The following is a 23,949-nucleotide window of genomic DNA, read 5'->3' as shown; positions in this document are numbered from 1 at the left end:
TGTAGCATGAAGGATACTTTGTCATAGTTTAAAATCCCTGGCAATTACACAGCTACACAGCTTTCGACCCATAAAGAGATTCCCCAAAGGATGGCTGAAAATATGATTCCCCCAATCAGATACCAACAGGAAAAGACCAGTCACTCAGATGAAATATAATGTACTGAAATGGATGTGGTGGTGCAGCCTTTAATCCCAGAACTCAGGAGACAGAGGCAGGTAGATCTTGGCAGAGTTCAAAGGCATTAGCTACATAGTGAGTTCCAGTCCAAAATGTTTTTGATTAATTCACCAGTAATTCATGTTCTTAAAATTCAAAAGTTTGTCTCTCCCCTGCAGTGCTAGCAATTGAATCTAGGGACTTGTGCATACTAGGCAAGCTCTGTATCACTGAACCATATTTTTAGCTCTTAATATTTTTTCATTTGAAATTTATTTATTTATTTATTTATTTATCTATCTGTAGCACTGGAAGCAGGGCTCAGGGCCTTTCAAATGATAGGCAAGAGCTCTACCATGAAACCTTCATGTACACTCTTTACAAAGGAGCTGGAAATGTGAAATAAATTGTAGCATGGAATTGAAGATAAGCTGCCATATTAGCACAACCTAGAGATGACCATTACTGACAGAGGGAAAGATATAGTGCTTTGTCTTTGGAAAGCAAATATTGGTAAGTTCCAGGTGATTTGGAGGACAAGTGGGATGGCTTGAATACGAATGCCCCCCTGAGACTCATGTGTTTGAATGCTTGGCTCCTAGAGAGGGGCATTATCAGGCCTTGTTGTAGGAAGTTTATCGCATGGGGAGCTGGCTTTGAGGTCTGAGAAGCTCAAGTCAGTTCTCTCCCTGCTTCCTGCAGATCAAGATGTAGCACTCTCAGTTCCTTCTCCAGCACCACGTCTGCCTGCAGGCTGCCATGCTTCCTGCCATGACAATGATGAATGAAACCTCTGAGACCGTAAGCCAGCTCCAATGAAATGAGCTCCATTTATAAGAGCTGCCGTGGTCATGGTTGGTCATAGCAATAAAACCTTAACTAAGTCAACATGAAACTGGTTGCCTGGTGACCAGGTGAAGGAGAAGAGTCAGAATAACTAAAACCAACCTATTCCAAAGAGAGGAGAGGACGAGCTTTGGGAATCCATGAAGGTAGCGAGTGACAGGAACCCTGGAAAGTGAGAGAAAATGATGAGCGCTGCACCAACTAGAAGTACTTTAAACTGAACAAGCTTCTGCCATGTAGTTCGCCCGATGAGGGGAAGGCAAGTGAAATTCCTATCCCAAATCCTTTGTTTTCCCCTCTCTGCATTGTCCTAGGGAACCGAGCCCTCCAAAGAAGGCTGTTCAATCAAAATATCTCCAAGGAAAATTAAAGAGATATGTAGAGAGGCGTGCAGAAAGCCAAAAAAAAAAAAAAAAAAAAAAAAAAAAAAACGCAAAAGAGCAAGACAACTTGACTCATCCCCCAAAGCACAGCTCCTCAGTTACTGAATTAGAGGATAAAGGTAATGAGTAAATGTTGAGTAGATTTCAAGAGTTAACCCTTCAAGATGATCAGTGACTGACCTCAGCACCTGACTCTACCCAGAGACCTAGGCAAGAAAGAAAGAAAATGGAAGAAAGATTCAGCAAGAAAGCAGTTGAGATTTGGAAAACAGGAAAACATAAAATAGAAACGTTAGAAATGGGGCCAATGAGACAGTTTAGTGAGTTAAGCTGCTTGCCAGCAAGTCTGACAGCCTGAGCTTGATCAGTGGGAAATACTCGGTACATGGAGAAAATCAACCCTCAATAAATTGCTCCCTCACAACAAACAAACAAACAAATAAAAAGATGCAATAATGAAATGTTGGAAATGAAAAATCAGTAATTCAAAACCTTAAAAAAATAGTGAAAACCATCACCAGTAGACTCAATACTGCAGAAGAAAGAATATCAGCGATGGTGGACAAGTCAACCAAACACTACCATTACAAACAAACATCAGCAAGGAAAAAAGTACACAGTACACAGAAGGCAGAGGCAGGCAGATTTCTGTGAGTTCAAAGCCATCCTGGTCTATATAGTAAGTTCCAGGATATGTAGAGAGATCCTGTCTCAAAAAATTAAAAAAGAAAATAAAACGAGCATAACCATAACTTCCAAGAATTCTGGGTCAAAACACCAAAGCATAGGATGGGAGTTGAGACAAAAATAGGACACATTGAGAATCTATTTAATAAGATAACCACTTAACAACCTCCAATCTAGAAAAATAAATACAAATTCTAGAGACATTTGGAACTCAAAACAGCACGACAAAGTAAGATCCTCCGTGGCATACTGAAGTCACGAAGTCAAAAATACAAACCAAAAAAAAAAAAAAAAAAAAAAAAAAAAAAACCCGATTTCAAAAGCTTCAAGTGTACTACCACTTATGTACAAAAGCAAATACATCAGAAAACATCTTGTCTCTTATTAGCAACACTAAAGCTAACCAATGGAGAAGGGGGAGGGTGGGGAGAGAAAGAGGAGGAGGAGGAAAGAGAAGACACTTCAAGCTCTGAATGTAAGTACCTGATGGAGACCTAATCAAAACACGATTTCTAATAACTTCAGAGAGTGCTGTGGTTGTGGTCATTGGTTCTGGCATTGGACCAGACCCAGAGTGAAATCTACACTCTTTAACTACCAGCAATGTGGCCTGGAATACCTTTACCTCTCGGAGCATCAGTACTCTTGTCTGTAAAATGGGTATAAGAATGATACTGGCCTTATGAAATTGTTCTCATTATTAAACTCAATCATGAATATACACAAGTTAACATACTTCCTGGCAGTAGAGCATGGCTCAGTGCTAGCTGTTATCATCATCATACCCTATCTTACTGAATTGATATATTATAATTCATTTTAAGAGTTGGCTGTATATTTACAGTTCTTTTGCTTTAGAAGTCAAATTGCAGTGAACAACCTTATATATAATTATGATCCTCAATATAATTTCCTGAAATGGAAATAACAAAAGCTCCCCACCAAAAAAACACCTTTGAGCTTGACACATTTTTTAAAGCATTCTAGAAAAAAAGTTACATTGGTTTATACTACAAGCAATGTGTGTGTGTGTGCCAACTTCCTAGCTTGCTTGCCAACAGTGGGTATCCCTATTTTTTGGCCAACTTTGTGATTACTTTTCATTTCCTCAATGACTTGAAATGTGGACCCTCCACAATAATTTAGTAGTCACTTGCATTTCTTCTTGTGTGAACTATTTTGAGAGTGGCTTCCTATAAAATGTAGTGTGTTGACACTTGCCTGCAATCCCAGCATTGCAGAGGCAAAGGAAGAAACATTGTCACCAGTTCAAGGTCAGCTCTTTCTACATAGCAAGTGCCCAACCAACCAGGGCTACAGTGTGAAATCCTGGCTCCAATAAACACAACAACAAAACAAAATTCTTTTAAAAAAGATAATGCTTTCTTTCTCATTTTTCTGCTAACCTGCCATCAGACAAGATTAAGATAAACAGAGGAATAAAAAAATTCACACCTTTTGAGTCACGGTGGCACACCCCTTTAATCTCACTGGTCTGGAGGCAGAGGCAGGTGGATATCAGTGAGTTCAAGGCCAGCATGGTCTACAAAGCAAGTTCCAGGATAGCCAGGGCTTCATAAGAAAGAGACCATGTCTTAACTTCCTTGGACAAATGATGAATTCATAGCTTCCAATCATAACAGAGACAAAAAAAGAATTAACCTCTTCCTGTCCCAGCATCAGGATCCTCTGTTTTCAGCTTTTTGTTCTACGACCTTAAGTCATTCTGCCTCTCTAAGCCTCATTTCTTAGATTTGTTATGCACTGACAATTCCGTACATGTATGTAATATATTTTGATCATATTCACTCCCAATTACCCTCTCTCCCTCCTTTCCATTCAGCTCAACCTAACGAATTCCCCTAACAAATTTCCCCTTCTACTTTTGGTTTTTCTTTTCTTTTGTCTTTTTCTTTGTTTCCTTGTTTGGTGGACCCGACTGAGTTTAATTAGGGTTGTTTGCATAAACATAGATGGGAGGTTATTTACTGGAGCATGGGCAGCTAACCGGTGACAACATCACTGAAGAAAATGAGCCCTTCTCCCCCTCCCCCCCAGGCAACCATTAACTGCAAATAATAACTCCTCAAGGAGGGGTGGAGCCTCCTGAGCCCCTCCTCTATTCATGATTGAATGTTGAAGGGCCACATCTCATGCAGGCCATGTCTAGGTAATCACAGGCAGTATGCTCATGAATGCAGTGGTTTCAGACTGATTTTGCTATTCTGTCAAATATAAGTGTTTAAGATTGGCAGGCATCAAAACACTATTATCCCCACTTGGTACATCGTGAGCTTGAAGCCTGCTAAACTGTCTTTCAAGCTCTTTTACACATATGCCAGGCACTGTGGTCAGCACTTTGGAGAAAGAGAGAGAAGGATGGAGATTTCAAAGTCATTTTTGAGTACCTAGCAGTTTGATACCAGCCTGAGTTGTGTGAGACTCTTCCTCCAGCAAAGAAATAAACAAAAGCAAGCAAGCTAGCAAGCAAACAGGGGGAAAAGATTTTTAGCATAATCTGGCAAGGCTGTCCCAGCAAGAATTATAATTTGTTTTTCAGATGAACATACTGTGATATAACTGAACCTATCCAGGGCCCTTGATTTCTGCTTTGTGTGTGTGTGTGTGTGTGTGTGTGTGTGTGTGTGTGTGTGTGTGTAACTTGAGACTGAGTTTCATGCATGCTAGGCTAGTGCTCTATCACTGAGTTACATGCCTAGCCACTTTCCTTTTGGAGACAGAGTTATACTGTTTATCAGACTGGCCTTGAAATTGAGATCTTTCTGCTTCAGCCTCCTAAGTAGCTGAAATCATAGACATATGCACATAGTTAAAATATATTCTCATAAAGTAAAAAAACAAGAAATAAGCCAAGATGGTTACTCTTCATTTGCTCACAAAAATGAAAATATGCCCTTCTATTTGCAATGAAATATCTTTCGGAAGTATATAAAAGAATTTGTTACTATTGGAAAAGGAACTGAATGGCTATTGTAGAAAAATTCTCTCCCACTCCTTTGGGATTTATTCCCTTAAAAATCAGTATGCTTATAAAAAAAAGTGTATTGGACATGTATGTAAAATATATTAAATTATTATAAGTACATCCCAATATAATCACAGACAAGGCTGAAAAAGAAAATTGTAATCCACACCATAAAAATCTCATGTCACCAACAGGAAATATCAATTTATTGACATTTATGTATTTATTTATTTGTGTATGAGTGTCTGCCTGCATGTATGTGTGTGCACCATGTGTGTGCCTGATGCTGATGGAGGTCAGAAGAGGGCATTAGATCCCCTGGAACTGTAGTTACAGACAGTTATGAGCTCCATGTGGGTGCTGGGAACTGAACCCAGGTCCTCTGCAAGATCAATAAGTGCTCTTAACTGATGAGCCACCTCTCCAGCTTAGAAATATAGGCTTTAAACTCAATATTCTTTTATGGTTTTTGAATTTTAACAATGTAAATGTATTACAGAGCAGTGACTTTCTCCTTTCTCCCCACTTTCCTCTAAGATGCCACGGGAGCCTGTGAAGGCTGGTGTGAACTGTCAACTTGGCAGAAGCTAGAATCACCTGGCAGGCGGTAAGGAACTATCGAGATTAAGAATAGGCTCTGAGAATGTCTGTGAGCTATTGCCTTCATTGTGTTAATCCAGGTTTTTAAAAAGACCCATTTTAACCAGGGGAGAGCCCATTCCCTGTGTGGAGAATCTTGCAATGAATAAAGTGGACAAAGGGAACTGAATATGCATTCACCCCTCTCTATTTCCCGATTATTGATGTGATGTGACAAGCACCTTCAAGCTCCTGTGGCCTGGACTTACCTGCTGTCTTAGGGTCTCTATTGCTGTGGTAAAGCACCATGGCCAAAAGCAATATGGGAAGGAAAGGTTTCATTTAGGTTACATATCTGCAGAGGGAAGCCAAGGCAGAGACCACAGATAGGTGCTGCTCTCTGCCTTGCCCTCTCTGGCTTGATACACCTGCTTTCTTATAGAACCCAGGACCACCACCCCAGGGGTGGCACCACCTACTACGAGTTGGGCCCTTTTACATCAAATCACTAATTAAGGAAATGTCCTACAGGCCTTCTATAAGAAGGTAATTTGCTGAAGGAATTTTCTGTTAAGATTCTTTCTTTCCAGATACATCTAGGTTTTGTGTCCAGTTGACAAAAACCAACCGGCACTCCTACCATGATGTAATACCTGAACTGTGAGCTAAAACAAACCATTTCTTTTTCAGTTACTTTCCCCCAAGTGTTTGTTAAAGGATTCATTTTTTTTTCATTATGTGTCTGTGTCTGTCTGTACGTAGGCATGTGCCAGTGCTTGTGGAGGCCAAAGGCCCTGGATCCCTTGGAGCTGGAGTTTCAGGTAGTTGTGAGTTACTTGGAGTGGGTGCTGGGAATTGAACTTGGATCTTTTGGAAGAGGAGCAAGTGCTCGTAACCACTGAGCCATTGCTCTGGCCTCTACCCAAGTTATTTTATCATAGCAACAGGAAAAGAACTAAGACAAGATCTTCAGTTGTTTTGTGGAATGATGCAGTAACTATTCTATACCTAAATGAACGACGAAGTTAAACTCTTCTAACCAAGCATGATGATGCATACCTATAAAACTCAGGTGTCTGCAACAGGAGAATTATGGGTCCAGGGGCATCCTAGGTGACACGAAGAGACCCTCTCTCAAGAAAGAAAACCACCGAATTCCATATGTATATGTGTATGTATATGTATATACATTCTAAAGAGTTAACTAAATGTTAATATATAATATATAATCCTCACAACAATTCTCTAAAAGAGTCGTTATTGTCTTCAACATGCAATGAAAAAACAGGTACACAAACAGAAAGTAGCTTGCTTGGTCATACTGAAACCATGTGGCAAAGGGCTGAAGCAGTTCTGTTCCAGAATGCAACTTCTTCATCATTATATGATGTTGTCTCTGTAAATTCTGGGAGGCATTGTTATCAGTGGTCAGCAGAGGAGGGAGCTTGTTGAGAAGATGAGGGGCAGTAAAGGAAGAGGATGGGAAACAAGAGAGAGTAACATACATTTCCGTGTGTGTGTGTGTGTATGTGTGTGTGTGTGTGTGTGTGTGTGTTTGAGATTGAAGTACACTATGAGCATATATGAAAATGCCATGAATTAAACACAGACACATATGTAACAAAGTAAAGAAAATGAGGCTATCTACTTGAGAGTTGGGAGGAAACAGTGGGTACCAGGGAGAGTAGCTAGGAGGGTCTAGAGGAAGGAAAGGGAGGAGGGAAAGTGATATAATTCTATTTCAATTCAAAACATTATTTGAGGCCAGGTGTGGTCCCACATGACTTTAATCCCAGAACTTGGGAGGTAGAGGCAGGCTCTGTGAGTTTGAGACCATCCTGGTCTATAGAGTGAGTTCCAGGGCAGTTAGGGCTACACAGGGAAAAAAACCTGTCTTAAAAAACTAAAACCAAAACCATTATTTTAGATAAGTTTACATTTTATTTAGCTCTCAATTTTAGAAGCTATGCAGTGAAACAAGCATCACAACCCTGGTCCAGGCTGCGTCATATCACAGTGGGGCCCTTGCATCTCTCTGCTTGTTTAGTGCCTTCCTTACCCTCCTCATTCTTCTCTCTTCCTAATAGGCTAGTAGGCACCAGTCAGCACCGCTCCACTTTAATGATCTAAACTAATCACTTTCCAAAGGGTTGGTATTGCTTTTAATGTTTTATTAGTGTACACTTCTTTTACATAGCATGTACATATAAATGCAACCTGCTGAGTCTGTTTGCTGTTAATGTGATTATGGCTTCAGGGCTGACCACTCTGTGTTGAACAACCAGTAAAGGGGCTCATCCTGGGAGATGCTAATTTTCCTTCTCCCAGCAGCCATTAGTTGCTTATAGTACTTGGTCTAGGGGCAGTATCTACATTTCTTTGTGAGTGTAAGGATAGTTTGCAAATGTAGTAAGGAATAATGCTGGTCTAGCAAAGTGGCAGTGGGGGATTCTTTTATAAGGTCCATGACCTCACTAGCCCCAAGAAGCTGGCTAGGTTTCCAGTACAGGGCATGATTTCCCTCCCATTGAGTAGGTTTCATCACAGAAGCATCTCTTTACAGCAAATGGAGACCATCATAGAAAAACTCAACTGGCAGACAAACACACAGACACAGACACAGACACACACAGACACACACACACACACAGACACACACAGACACACACAGACACACACAGACACACACACACACACACACACACACACACACACATACACACACAGACGCAGGCAGAATGCAGTGAGTTTGTCTGGGGCAGTATCAAGCTGACAAACCCAGGAAAGCACTTAAATGTCCTTTGCAAGACTTCTGAGAAATAAATTTCTGGACTGACAAGCTTCTCAGTTTGAGTTCAGAGCTTCTTCAGTGTCTGGAGCTCAATCAATACTTTAAAATGAACAAATAAACTCTTTCCACCTAAAACCCGGCAGTTAGAAACTGACACTACAGGGAGAGTTATAGAAACAAGGATGTCCACTGTAGTGTAATGTGAAAGAGCAAAACTGTGCAATTGACTCAGATGTCCATCACCAGAGGACTGGTCAGTGGACTGTGCCAGAAAGGAAGCAAAGCATGATGGTTAAGGGCATAGGCCCAGAGCCACAGCGTTTGCCACCGCATCTGGCTCTGCCACTTACTAGCAAAAAGCTGAACAAACTCCCAAACCTTATTGTACTTCAGCTGCTGTACCTATAAAATGGGGCTAAGAAAAAGACTTAGCATTGTGTGCCTCCTCTGTCATTGCCACACTGTCAGTGGAAATGCCACATTGTAAGAGGGAATGTGGTCATGCAGTCTCACCTTGAACTGAGGAGAGAAGTCTGGAGTCATGGAAACCTGCCTCACTTTGCCTTGTGGCCCGCAGTTAATTCATGCTTTCTGCTGTTTAGCAAGCACTCAAATGTTATCTATTGAGGCCACTTGTACGGGATTGTTATGCAGTTGCTAAAAGGATGTAGCTTTATATGCACTGACTTATCAGGTGCTGTTGTGATTTGCTTTCTGCTGCTGTGATAAACACCATAACCAAAAGAACTTCCAGGTTCTTATGAAGGGAAGTCAGGAAGGGGACTCCAAGAAGGAACCTGGAGGCAGGAACTGATGCAGAAGCCATGGAGAAATGCTGCTTTTTGGCTTGCTCCTCAGAGCTTCCTAATCTTGCCTTCTTATACAGAACCCTCTGCCCAGGGCTGCGCTGCCCACAGTGAATTGGGCCCTCTGTGCCTAAAATGCCCCCATGGACTTGTTTACAGACCAATCTTGCTAAGGTGCTTTCTTGGAAAAGGTTTCCTCCTCCAAGGTAACTCTAGCTTGTGTCAAGCTGACAAAAAAAAGCTAGCTATTACAGATGCCAAACATTTATATTTTAGTTAAAGAAAACAGCTGTTAAAATAGTATGCTTGATAAAAGTCAAATTTTGTAAATGCCTTTGCAAATCTCTGTGTGAATACGTGCAGAAAGGAAGCCGAGACAAATACATTCCAAACTGTTTATTGACTCTTCTGGGGAGCTGCATAAATGGAGTTCCTTTTTTTTTTTTTTTTTTTTTTTTTTGTTAACCCTGTTCTTTGACGAACCATTTATTATTCTCAGGAGAAAAAAAAAAAAAACCATTGGGTTTTAAGGTGGACATGTGTAGGAAAGAACCAGACCATGGGAAGTCTTCCTGCAGCTACAGACTCCTTGCCTCAGTCCATGACCACCTTCCCTCTCACGACGTGGCTTTTCCACTAGACAGCATGGTAGTAAGAGAGGAGGCACACATTCTATATGTGTTTCTAAAATAATTTCGTGTAGTATATAGCCGAAACCAAGTTTCTACTTCAGATATACTTCAATTAATAAACCAGAGAAACTCCAACTGTCAAACTGGAAGAGACCTGTGAGATTAAAGCAACCCCTTAATTGGCAAATGAAAACAAGGAAATGTGTTCCTGAGGTAAGACCTAGAAAGCATTTTTTGAGAAATAAAATTTATTTCCTACTCAAAAGCTAAAGATACGTTCCCATGGGTGATAATTTTATTCTAAGAGACAAATGACTGAATAAAACGGGACCTTTGCTACACTGTTAGTCAGAATGTCCGCTGGTAAGCCATTTTTGGGGAGGGAATTGACAATGTCTTTTAAAAATGCTGCAGCTCATATTTTGTGAGTGAACAATTGTACTCCAAACAATCTTCCTGACCGAAGCATTCCCCCGAACTCAAGTGCCTAAAAACGAAAACAGAAGCCCTAATGGTCATAGTTGCAAGCCGGAGATCTAAACTTCCACCAGTAACAGAATGGATAAATAAATTGAGCTTATGCTCATAGATACATTATTAAAAAATGAGTGAATTATAGCCACATATTTCAACATGAATGTATTTCACAAGTATAATATTGATTATTTAAAAAAAGTTGTATACACTGAACACCATTGGTATAAAATTTTAAAATATATGAAGCATCAGCATATGTTCTTTAAACACACACATATGGTAAAGATTAAAGTTTGAATAAACGAAAGGGAATAACAAACACTACATCGCAGATACTGTGGAGTGGGGAAGCTTTAATTATGGAAAAATAGACTCTATTGGTAATGTCTTTTTTAACCTGAACATCATATTATGTCCAGATCTTATTATATCTCTCTTATGTGCTTTATGCTGCTTTGAATGTACAAAAAAATATTTCATAACACAGTGCTTTTTAAAAATGCAACAAATCCCATGCTAAATGGAAAGCTGATCATTTTCCGATATAACAAGACACTAAATGAAATGTAATGAATACTGATGGTGGACTCAGAATTTAAAAGATTGTTCTGCAAATCTTCATTTTCCCAGGACTACTTCCACAGGAGGGGACCTACTAGAGACCTAGCCCGTTGGGTGTAATCAGCTGGGAATCAGGAGAAAATCTTTCAGCCAGTCATTAACTATAGAAAAGAGAACAATTTTATTAATCTCTCGGGTTTGCACATTAAAAATACAATGGTGGAGCAGATTGTCTTAGAGATGTTTGTTTTCAGATGACTGTTTGTTTGTCTGGTTGGTTAATTGGTTAGTTAGCAGCAACTGCTAAAACCATCCCGGCAAAATGCTCAAGTGTTTCCACTGTCAAAACATTATTCAGATGTATTCCTCGGAGCCCTTAGTGTGCTTTCTGTACATTGTCACTCTCCAAGAGGACAATTCAGTTACAAAGCATTTCCAATCCTCCCCACCCCCACACATACACACACTTTAAAACAGAATCTATTAGCATTCTCCTAAAACTATTGTCCTAGAAAGAATTCCCTTACTATTTTAGCTGCCAGTGTTTGGAATCCTTTGGAAGGATTGGTAAGATGGCCCAGTGGATAAAGACACCTGCTGCCAAGCCTAAGGGTCTGACTTTGATTCCTGGGACTCACATGATGGAAGGGGTAGAATTGATTTTTGCAAATTGTCCTCTCCCCTCCACAGGAGAGTCATGGCACATGCCTCCCTCTCTCATGCACATGAAATACATTAAAATGGAATAAAGGATATAGACGTCTTTCCTTCCTTTGGAAGGGAAGACCATGGCTCCGTACTATAACATCCACTGAGAGGACTTTCTCTCCTTCTCAGTTTATAAGACTCTCTTCTCACCTGAATTTAATGACATCTAACCTCCCCTCCCAGGCATTATGGCAGATCGAAGCAGACACTTGTGAGCATGTGTGATGGGAAGGCTGTGCCCTAGATGGCTTCTTTACATCTACATTTTGGGCCTATCCCAAGTTTGCTGCTTCAAGCCAAGTTCCCCTCCTTTAGGTGACAGCAGAGCTGAAAGCTGTCCCTGGTGGGAGGTCAGAGCCACACAGCTAGGGACAAGTCTCTTCCTTCATGCCTTATCCTGTATCAAGAGTTGGCAGGAAGCAGCACTTTGAGGCAGGGAAGGAGCAGCTTCGTCTTTCAGAGACAGGACATTTACTTCAACTTCTAGCCCTGAGATTCCTTGGAACCATCTCCCCCACTCATATCTCAGAGGAAGAATCTGCTGAGCTTTGTGGCTTCCTCTGGACTTTTTTGGGGGGAGGGGCAGGTGATTTACTTGGGAGCCTTTAATTCAGAAATAAAGATTCCTTTAGAAAAGTCTATAGATGGAGATTTTCAATGCCCTTTGTTCTTTTGAACAATGGAAAGGAAAGCAGAAAGGTATGTTCTTTTCCTGACAGTATGTGCCTCGCTCTTGATAAAAGAGAACACTAGGTCTCCTTTCCTAAGAGCTCTTCTCCTCACTCCCGACACCTCACCTGCTTGGAATCCATGAGGTCTGTCCTTATCTACCTATCAAGAGAAGAATAAACCATGTACCAGGTTGGGGCACTTAGCCCGAGGCTAGGAGAGACAGGGGGGTGTAGAAGGAAATGGGGTGTTAGACTCTAGAGAAGTAAGCTCTATTTCAAATCACTCCAAACTATGCTCTGGAGAGGTAAAAGGTGCCTCCCCCGGTGCAGGAGGCAGAAAGAGAATCGGAAGACAGGACAATGGGGAAAGTGCCTCGGGGAAAATGAAGGGGGTCAGGAAGTCAGTGCTGGCTGGCCAGGAGCCCTTCACCCGGGGCTCTGAGGCCTCAGCTCAGTTTACTTCAGGGAAGTACTCCTGTGTCCTGTCTCCTGGCCAGAATACTCATTTGCTTAGAAAATTGGAGGTCCACTGTTGCCTCTCTTCTCTCTCCAGCAAATGCTTTCCACACACACGCCCCTTCCCTCTCACCAGTAAATCTACCCTTGGACAAAAAGCATGTCATTGAAAAATCGAAGATAAATAAACACCCCATTTCTATCAGAGAAACGAAGCTCTTTTCTCTTAACCTTTAGATCACAATTACTCAAATTGTCTTGAGTTACTATTCTCGGGTGTCTTTTTCCTTCTTTATGAATCCAGTCAGTGGCTACTTCATTAGAATCATTTTAAATGCAAGTTTTCCCCCAAAGACACATGCAGGCAGACAAGAACAGGCATACCGACAACCCCCTTAGACAGTACCCTTGAAGCTTCCCCTATTTCAGCCAGCTGAACGAGGGCAAGGTTTGGAAATAATTTCTCTGTGGCCTACCTTCTGATTCCGTCAGGTCTGCGAAGCAGGCTGTAGCTGGAAGCTGGGAGGCCCAGGCTAGGCTGCCTCTGTGAATCAGCAAAGAAGTCCCTCAGACAGGGATGCCGACAGCTGCTGTGTGCACTCTCCCTGTCTCTCCCACCTCCCCGTTCTTCTCCTCCTCCTCCTCCTCCTCCTCCTCCTCCTCCTCCTCCTCCTCCTCCTCCTCCTCCTCCTCCTCCTCCCCTCTCCAAGCTGCTCTGTGTTGCTATGCAATCATCACCAGGACTAACAGCATCATTCTGCCCTCAGGCAGAGATACCCTTGACTGGACGAATGCAGAGAGAGCAAGGACAGTTTTATAAAAGTACCAGAGCCGTGGCGGCTCGCGGAGATTTCAATTCATTAGAAGCAGAAGAGCAAAGCGGAAGAGCCTGAAAAGCAGAGGGAGAGAGGGGGAGAAGGAGGAGAGGCTTCCACTGGGAGGAGGAGGAGACAAAAGAGCCCCGCAGATCAATACGAGCTGCTAAGCTGAGCAAAGTGTCTGGCCCCCAACTTCCCCATACCCAGCCCAGAGCCAAAACCAACTTTGGAGCCAGCAGCTGGCAGGGGCCCCTCAGTAGCCCGTCCAGGATTCAATTTCTGTGCCGGGAGCTGAAACACACTGCTCTAACGATTGTCATTGGTACCCAAGGTACAGTCTTGGTTGGGCACAGTGCAGTCTGCCAGTGGACCTATGAGCTCTTGTCGTCAGTCTCTCCTAGACCTTTGGTGTGTGAAACTCAACAAGTAAAAGAAAAGAAAATAAAGCTCCCTCCTGGCTCCCCTCACTGACTACCCCACTCCACACTAGCTCTCAGTCTTTTAATAGTTAAATAAAGTTCCAAACAGCCCCAACAGATCTGGACAGCAGGGTATTATAGCCCTTTATGGAGGGCTCAGCACACAGCAAGCCACTTAGCATACATGTGTTGAGTGACTGAGGAATGAATGGGTGGCCAGGTAAAGGCAGTCAGAAAACCCTCACCACCATCATCCTACCCAAAGGAGACAAGGGTTGGAAGTTCTAGCTAGAGCTGACTCATTCTTTCCTCCCCCCTGCTTCTGAGAACTGGGTATGTATGGGAGTAAGGGGCTGGTTTGGGGTGTTACTGAGCTCCTCTGAAGATGGAAACTCCATATGCTCTGATAGCACTTGAACTTAAAACAGAAAATGCTTCTGGATTTGTGGGATCTTGAGCTTGTATTAATGTCTACAGTATTGAGAATTATTACAAAGACCATTGTTATTTTAGAGTTGCACTTCTTTTATTTTGTGATTTATTAAATGACAAATTTTTATTTGTTTGTTTGAGATAGAATGTTATGTATCCCAGGCTGACCTCAGACTTGGTATACAGTTAAGGGTGACCTTGAATTTCTGATGTGCCTTTACCTCCTGGTGTTGACATTATAGGCATGCAGCACTGTGATGGTTTATGTTGTGCTAGAGGACAAATCCAGGGCCCTGTCTTTGCTAGGCAAGCACATCACTCTAGTCCAAGCCCTGAGAAAAATATTTTTAAATAATTTTAATTGAAAAATAGTAATTGCTGATATTCAGTAGGGGCGTGTATTTATGTTGTAGAGCTACTCCCTATAACTGATACAGTACCATGTCACCAACTTACCATCTCCTCTTGGTAAAAGTGCTATAGCCTTTGAGAAGTTTGGCAAGAAGCACATTATTATCTGTGCTCATATGGTGCAATATTATCATTATTAACGCTTTCAATATGACCATTATTTAAAAGCTTCTGTTAAGAAAAACTTTTGTGTGTATGTGTATTTCAAGATGAGATTTAAAAAGATGAAGTTGCACCAGTTATGGGGACACACTTATGAGGCCAGCCTGGTCTACAGAGTGGATTCCAGGACAGCCAGGGCTACATAGAGAAACCCTGTCTCCAAACAAAACCAAACCAAACCAAAACAACAACAACTAACAACAACTAATAAACTAACAACCCCCACCAACCCCCTGCAAAAAAAAAAAAAAAAAAAAAAAAAAAAAAAAAAAAAAAAAAACCCTGAAATTTGCTGGCTTCAAAAAATAGGTAGAAATAAAAAGCCCGATCTCTTCAAAGCAAACAAAATGGGAACTAACTGTCCTTCCCTTAAGGTAGCTATTTATTTATTTATTATCCTGTGTGTGAAAGAAGTTTGTTGACATATACATATATGTACCACATATATGTCTGGTGCCAGTGGAAGTCAGAGGAGGGTGTCAGATTCCCTAGAATTGGAGTTAGGAACGTTCATTAGTTATCTTGTGGGTGCTGGGAACTGAATCTGGGTCCTCTGCAAGAGTGGTAAATGCCCTTAACCATAGAGACATCAGGGCCCTGCCAGGTACAAGAAAGGTCTCTGGTTTCTGGGCTGGGGAGATGGCTTGGTTGGTAGTACGTGTTACGAGCATAAGGACCAGAGTTTGATTTTCATAAACCACGTAAAACAGACCCAGGAGGTAACAAGGTCCTGGAAACAAAGCCATGGCAAGATGAGTGGCAGAGACAGTCAGATCTCTAGAGCTTGCTGTCCAGCGAACCTGGGCACTTGGCAAAGTTCCAAGACAACGAATGACCCTGTTTGAAACAAAAAGTGGAAGGCACAGAATCCTTGTGATTGTCCTTTGACCTCCATACCAAGACCCACCCCCATCCCCTGCAACCCCCCGAAAAACATGCAGCAGTACACTTGCACAAACACTTGTGTGGATTAGTTTTTTTGTCAGTATTGGTTTCTTTGTTGGTCAACTTGGTACAAGCTAGAGTCATCTGAGAAAAGGGGAATAGCAGTCAATAAAGGAATCGCCTCCATCACAGTAGCCTGTAGGGGAGTCTATGGGGCATTTTCTTAATTACGATTGATGTGGGAGGGCCCAGCCCACCGTGGGCAGTGCCATCTCTAAGAAGGTGAAGCTGGGTTAGATTAAAAAAGCAAGCCATGTGAATGGAGAACAAGCCAGTAAGCAGCATTTGTTCATAGCCTCCACCTTAGTTCCTGCTTGCTGGTTCCAGGCTTGGCTTCTTTGACAAAGGACTGTAACATGAAAGTCAGATAAACCCTTCTAGTCCCAAGTTGCTTCAGGTTGTGATCTTTTACCACAGCAATAGAAAGCAAACCAGAACACACACCAATACCAACAAAAAAAGGAGTGGCTGGCTTCTGGGGGGAGCTTTTGAGAACCTGTCCAATTTCAACACAGATACCTTCAACCAAACTTTCTTTCTTTTTTTGTTTGTTTTGTTTTGTTTTGTTTTTCGAGACAAGGTTTCTCTGTGTAGTCCTGGCTGTCCTGGAACTCACTCTGTAGACCAGGCTGGCCTTGAACTCAGAAATCCGCCTGCCTCTGCCTCCCAAGTGCTGGGATTAAAGGCGTGTGCCACCACCGCCTGGCTCAACCAAACTTTTACTAACTAGCCAGCACCACCCAGGCCTGATTGTGCACTTGGCCATGGTTTTAGCACCACCTTCAGACCTCAAGAGTCCTTTAAAAGTAGCTGGGAATGACTTTGAAGAGGTGATAACCAGAAAGAAGACCAGAGGGAATGTTCTGGGACTGTGTTTGGGCTGGCATGGACATAGAATAAAAACATAGAAACACAGTAAACACAGGGAGTCCAACTCACTGCTGATCCGTGGCACCACCTCACTAGCACACCTCAGAGAACCACAGCCAAGGTCTAGAAGGAGGAAGATGGGGGGAGCCTGATGGGGTACATGGTCTTTACTTTGATGCCACGTGGACTTGTCCAGGTCACAAGAAGCACTTGTAATAATAATAATAATAATAATAATAATAATAATAATAATAATAATCCTTTACATTTCTCTTTTCTGTTCCTAGAGCAAGCATTCAGACTGCAGATGCAAAAATACTGTGCCAATCTCAGTGAAAATAAACCCATAGAGTTTATCCTGTGGGTGCAACAAAATGCTTCTCAAAATTCCTTTCTCACAGACTAGTATAGCAGAAGCAATCTTCTTCCTTGCATTTTTTAGATTAAGGCTTCTGAGGGTCCCTTCGAGACAGAAAACATTAAACAGCCAATGGCTTGTGTCTTCTTTTGCTTGCTGCTGTGACAGAACTTTTGACAAAAGCAATTTAAGGAAGGAAGGGGCCTTAGGGAGATGGCAGCGAAGGTGCTTGCAGCCAAGCTTCGAAACCTAAGTCAGTTTGGAGACCCTGTTGTATAACAGTTTCCTCTGAGATTAAACCACTCCAGTTTGCAGTGAAACTCTTCAAATAGGAAGGTAAACAACTCAAAATAGCTTCAGGAAGTCCCTGAAACAGAACAGAGTGACTAGAACCCTTTCTGCAGAGTAAACAGAGCCAAGTTGCAAAGAAGAACCTCAGATCAGCTGAGTGGTAAAACTGAGACCAGAACACCAGCCTGGAAGAAGCAAAAACCAGCTGAGCTGCCTGGAAGAGGCTTAGACCTCTGAGGTCCCTTGAAATGACAGTCTCCAACCTGTTGAGCTGCTGAGCAGTGTGCTGCCAGGTTCCCAGATTTGTGAGCTGTCACCCATGATGGGCTCTGGTGATGCAGCTGTCTTTGAGTCAGTTCTGCTCCTGTAAGTACCACCTACCAATATTCATCTTAAGTAACCACGATAAAACTCATTGGTTCACCAAATTAAACTTTGGTGCTATCTATCTGTGCTTTGGTCTGCTGTGGATTCCCTATCTGGGGTGAGTAGATGTATGTGTTGCATCTCCTCAGAAAAAGTTTTGTCACACAACAGACCCACGTGATGTAAAGGGAGAACTGACCCCCCTCAAATTGTCCTCTGACCTCCACACGTATGCTGTAGCTTGTGTGTATGCCCTTACACAATAAATAAATAAATAAATAAATAAATAAATAAATAAATAAAACAAAGGAAACATTATTTTTGGCTCAGAGTTTAAGGATGAAGTCCATTATGGCAAGGACTACATGGGCAGCCAGACTGTGAAAAAGGTGGTCCTCTTGTGAGCACAATCAGGAAGCAGAGCGCAATGAGCATTAATGCCCAACTCACTTTCTCCTTTATATTCAGTCCTGGAGTCCAGTCCACAAAATGGCTCCATCTTCATTTAAGATTGACCCCTCCCCCATTTCAGGTAACCCACATTTAGAAAGTCTCTCAAGTCCATATCCAAAGGCTTGTCTCCTAGGTAGTCTCACATCTAAATAGCACTCTCATGCTCCTCGGATTCCCTCTCCCTGTTCCTTTCTCGGTCTCCATCTCCTTTTATTATCTTTAATCCCTTCCCTGCCTCTAACTCTAAAAACATGAGAGAGTCAGAAGTTTGCTGACTCTTGTGATCTGGGAAGTAGAAATCATGTCTCTCCCCAACACGCCCCATGCATTTCACACACAGCCGTGTTAATCCTATGTCACTCACAAGCTGGAAAATACTTGGAGGGAAGAAGCATCATAAGAGAAGAGAACTCCCAGGTTTTAGGTAATGTTGAAAAGTGAGAAGCAGGACTAAAACTGGGGAGGACAAAAATAATTGTAAGTTGTCATTTATTAACTGCACAGTGCCTCCCGACATATTATTCCATTTATATAGAAGAAGGTATTTCCAAGGAATGAAAATTGTATGCAATCAAAATGAGACAGAGGGAAAATATCTTGGGATAGTCAAGATTATAGCGATTGAAATGGGACAAAGAGCCTGGCAGTGGTGGCGCACGCCTTTAATCCCAGCACTTGGGAGGCAGAGGCAGGTGGATTTCTGAGTTCGAGGCCAGCCTGGTCTACAGAGTGAGTTCCAGGACAGCCAGGGCTACACAAAGAAACCCTGTCTCAAAACAAAACAAAAAAGAAATGGGACAAAGAAGTGAAACCACAGGAGGGAGAGATTTTCATCAGGTGTGCATGACATAGATGAAGAAAGCAACAAGTTGGGAGATAGGTTGTAATTTTAGGAAGATAAGGTCACAAGGTTGAAGAAGCTGGCTTTTGTCACTGGAGTTAAGGGATAATGTAAAGCTGTAATACACTAAGGGAGCTGAAGAATTAATGTTCCAGTCAGTACTCTGAGCACTCTGTTGAGGTTTTCTGAACAGCTCAAGATGCAGAATTCATTTTACACACTTGACTACCTCCCACCCCCTTCTCCTGTTCTTCAAGCTTCTGCTAAACCAGACCCAGCAGCTGTGGTGTTACATAACCAAATAGTATGTTCTATTTATGCTCTCAAATATATTCCATTTAGACCCAAACCACTCAATCTGCAGTTAAAGTGGTAGAAAGAACACTGAATTAGGAGCCAAAGGACAAAGGTTCTAACCCCAATTTCATTACAAAATTACTGTTAATCTTTCCGAGCATTGGATATTTTTTTGATCCTTCACCACAAAGTAGGTAATAGCTTTCCTGTTTAGTTCACTTATTGGGTGGACAATCCAATAGAAAAGTCGGTGTGAATACACATCGGATATATTGAAATTGTAAAGTGCTCTCTAAATGTAAGAGGTTATTATTTCCATTGCTTCAAGGTCCTAGTGGTTTCCATCTCTTAAAGAGGACACAAAGACCTACAGTAGATTACCGCAGCTGAGAAAGCATGCTAGGGATGTATTTAGCTCCTTCTTTCTACCATGTACCAGATACTATAGTCCGTTAGCTAGATGGGCTAACCATTCAGTTTCAGAGCATCCTTCATAATATCCACCTTCCGGCCTAGACCTTTAGACGTGAGCGTACTCCCCGGCAACCTTTCCCATGCGAGTGTCCAGGATAAGGTGTGCAACTTAACAAGAGCTATGGGCTCTCTGTGCTAGCAAGAACTGCTATTGATTTGTACTTTCATTGGGTTCAGGTTGACGAGGCAAGGCAGGCACCTGCATTGAGAGAGGAAGGGGATTAATATTTTAGAGGATTACATCTTGTGCCAAACGCAGCATGGAGCATTTGATATCTGTTACCTGTTGCCTCTGCTTACAAGACTCCAGCAAGGTAAGGAGTGTTATGCCCAATTTTACACAGAAGGCAACTTCAATTCCAAGAGGTTGAACGACACATTCAAGTTCATAAAGCTAATACAAAATGCAAGCTTGGATTCCATCCCAAATTCACCAAAGCTGATGCTCTTCCCGTTGCTCTGCTATTTCCAGGCATACTCACAATGGTAAAAAGGTGGGGCAGGCCATGTCCTCAAACTTACCCCTTCTTCATTTTTGCCACACTTGATTGCACACATTGCTATGGCATCTGGCAAATACCTCAGCCACCAAGTGCTAAAGGACCCTTTCCAGGGTGCCTTCAAAACCTGGTGTTGCCCTGAACTTTTATAAAGCCAGCCTGGGCCTAAAAGACAAGAGTTGTCTGACATTTACATCCGGTAGTAAACTCCAGATGCAGAGACCCGATAGTTTCAACTTGAAAGGCAATCAGTAATAAAAGGATGCCCCACACATTCCTACCTTGCCAATAGTCAACCAAACTCAGAGCTACCACATTGACCCCAGCTTAAACTGGACCTTAGATTCCTGTTATGGGAGTGGACTGTCAGTAGTTACCTCCTTAGTATAATTTGAAGAAGGCTGACTCATCAAAATTACTTCTCCTCTGGCCCCGCCACGGTGCCTGCAGTTCCCAATTAATCACCTCCTTCAGTTAGGGAACCTGTCAAAGTGTAAGTGCTACTTTAAGTCATTATACACTACACACATTAGTTTGTCACTTCCCATGTAATCACCGGACTTGATACACAGAGCAAATGGTTTCAAAAGGAGAGGATCTGATGGGCTATACACTGCACAGGTAGAGTGGAGCAGGTTCAGGTGAAAACATTTAGAAATCCCAGGCACTGACGAGATGATGGTGCAAAGCCTATATGCCCAAGTAGTGTTCAATCCAAAAAACTACTAATCTGAGAAACAAGCCTAAAAGACTTCAACAAAACCTAATTATTTACGTGATTAACACTGCAATGCTTTCTTATTGCCATACAATTTGATGGTTTTCAGTGGATTTAGGGTTACATAACCATTACTACAATCATACTTTTTGTTTGGCATCTTTAAATGAAACTTTAAGTCCAATGGACACACAAAAATTGTGTGGATACAAACATATTTATGAATTAGTAACTGTTAGTAAGTGGGAAAGGGGGTCCAGGCCACAGAAAAACGAGATTTATCAGTCTTTGATCTCTCTCCCTCCCCTCTGTGTCCCTCCCTCTTTCCCTCTAGCCATCTTGCTCACTTTTTTGACAAGAGTCTCACTCTGTAGTCTGTAGTCCACAGAGGCCTGGAATGTAGACCAAGCTGACTTTACACTGGCAGCAATTCCCCTGGATGAGCCTCCAGTGTGCATTTAGCTGGCTGGGCAGTCTTTCTATAAAGGGTCATGTGACATATAACACAGCAGAGAGAGGATCAAAGTTATAATGAAGTATACTTCATACAAATGAGTAATGGTACTGGGTCTAAGAATAAAGTAAAATTTCTCTAAAACACATTTGGTACTTCTTAAAAAAAGCATGTGTTAGGAAAATTTTATTTTCAGTCAGTACTGTGTCTTTATATATTATACCAGATTCTGCATATCTTCCCGAGAAAGAAACACCTCTTTTGCTCTAGTTTGAAGGATTTTTAAATAGTTCATCCATAGCTGTCTCCAAAACTTTCAAACCTAGTATTCATCATTTTTCATTTCCTCCACACCCCTTGGAGCTCTGAGCAAACACTAATTCAATTTATGTCTCAATAAAAAATATGATTATAGACATCACACACATGCAATCATACATATTGTGACCCTTTGTGTATCCAGACTTTTACTTAGCATAATTTTATCAACACTTCGCCATGTTGTACCAGGTTTCCGAGTATTTCATTCCTTCTAAGGCTGTATAATATTCCTTTGTATGGGCACACCACGTCCTTTCTTTTTTTTTATTCTTTGACAGTCTCATGTGATCTCCACCAACCTTTGGTCCTTTTCCTGTCCCATCACTTTGCCCTTATTCCATGGAACCTTCCTTCTTCCCAACCAGCTACCCCCTGCTTTCACATCCTTTGTCCCATGTAACTCACTGAGTTTAAACAGGGTTGCCTGCATGAGTACTATGGGAGGTTATTTACAGGAGCATAGGCAATGTACCAGTAACTACACCACTGAGAAAGTGACAGCCTTCACCCCAGCCACCATTAGCTGCCACCAATCTTAATAAGCTCTTCCTCCTTCCTCAATGAATGTGGACTAGCCCAGTCTTGTTCATGCAACCACAGCTCTAGTACTTTCTTGACTTCAGTGGCCATGCCACATCCAGAAGACAGTATTTTGTATCAGTCTGCCCCAGCCTCTGGTTTCTACATTCTTTCTGGCCCCTCTTCCTTGCTGTCCTCTGAACCTTGAGTGGAAAAATGATTTAAATATAAATATAAATATGGGACAGTAAGATGACCCACCAGGTAAAGGTACTTGCTGACAAACCTGATGACAGGAGTTTGAGCCACATGGTGGAAGGAAAGAAGTGCTTGCCGCAAGTTGTCCTCTGACCTCTACACACACGTTGTGGCATGCTCCCTATCCCTGAAGTCATAAAAGTAAAAATTTAAAAAGATAATTACTTAGCAAAACAACAGTAGTAAGTTCTCACCTAGGGCCTGACCTCCACCATGAGTTCTTGGCCAGATTTATAGTATCAAGCACAGATTCCCTACTTTGAGCAAGCCTTAAATACAACCAGAAAGCTGTTGGTTGGCCCTACATTTGTGGCACTATTACATCCAGGAGTATATTTTGCCAGGCTGGTTGTTATTGTAGTTCACAGGGGATGAAACTTTTGGTTACTTTCCTCCCCCTGCATCCTACAGTACCTTATACAGAATGAAAACTAGCCACCAGGGTCGGCTTGATCTCTCCATGTCCTGTAACCAAAACTGAACACTTTCTTCCGCAACGGGGTCTTACCAATACTTGCTGGTGGGCAATCAAAACCGATAGCAATAGCCTGAGTACACAAACTTATTCATCCATTCATGAGATATAGCCATTTGGGTTACTATGACAAACATCCATGTATATTTCCTGTGGACACATTTCCACTTTTGTTTTTAACCAGGGTTTTGCTATGTAAATTAGGTTGACCTCGAACTCACTGCTTTTTCCTGTTTCAATCTCCTGAGCGCTGAGGATATAGATTTGGGCCATTAAACTCAGCCCGTTTTCATTTCTTTCAAGGATATACATTTATAAAATAAGAATTTTAAACTGATCAGTTAGCTGAGTGTGGCGGTGCACACCATTATTAACCTCAGCAGGGCAGGAAGATGGATCTCTGGGAGTTTGAGGCAACCTGGTCTATGCAGCCAGTTCTAGACCAGCCAGAGCTACACAGTAAGACCCTGCATTAAAAAATATATAAGACTGGATGAGGGTTAGAGATCTAGCTTAATGGTAGAGCAATTGCCTACCATGCGAGGCCCTGGTTCCATCACCAGCCCTTAATAAAGGAAATGAGAGGAAAAAAAAAGAGCAAGACAGGAATTTTTGTGTTATATGGTAGAAATTCTGTATTCAACAAAAGAATCACTAGGCTATTTAGCAAAGTGTTTGTACCATTTTAAATGCTCACCAGTAAGTACAAGGATTTTATCTTTTTACAGTACAGCTAACTCCTTCCTTTTTAAGGTATCAAATAACAATTCTCTTTTCTTTTTTTAAAGATTTATTTATTTTATGTATATGAGTACACTGTTGCT

The 23,949-nt window shown here is 41.9% G+C and overlaps 1 protein-coding gene across 6 annotated transcripts in view; it reads right to left on the bottom strand.

Moving 5' to 3' along the window:
* Drp2 (dystrophin related protein 2) overlaps positions 1-13,627 on the bottom strand; it is a 48,299-nt gene extending 34,672 nt beyond the window's left edge. The window contains exons 1-3 of one of the 6 annotated variants that reach the window (XM_076919022.1): positions 13,570-13,627; positions 13,220-13,287; positions 1,109-1,171 (exon numbers count right to left, since the gene is read on the bottom strand). The gene's annotated coding sequence lies outside the window, so the exon portion shown is untranslated. The other 5 variants (XM_076919021.1, XM_076919024.1, XM_076919023.1 and 2 more) reach the window with 5 other exon arrangements.
* Positions 13,628-23,949: the final 10,322 nt, after the last annotated feature.

This window comes from Arvicanthis niloticus, chromosome X (assembly GCF_011762505.2).
Source record: "Arvicanthis niloticus isolate mArvNil1 chromosome X, mArvNil1.pat.X, whole genome shotgun sequence".
NCBI lineage: Eukaryota > Metazoa > Chordata > Mammalia > Rodentia > Muridae > Arvicanthis > Arvicanthis niloticus.
This window is presented reverse-complemented; position numbering and strand designations above follow the sequence as displayed.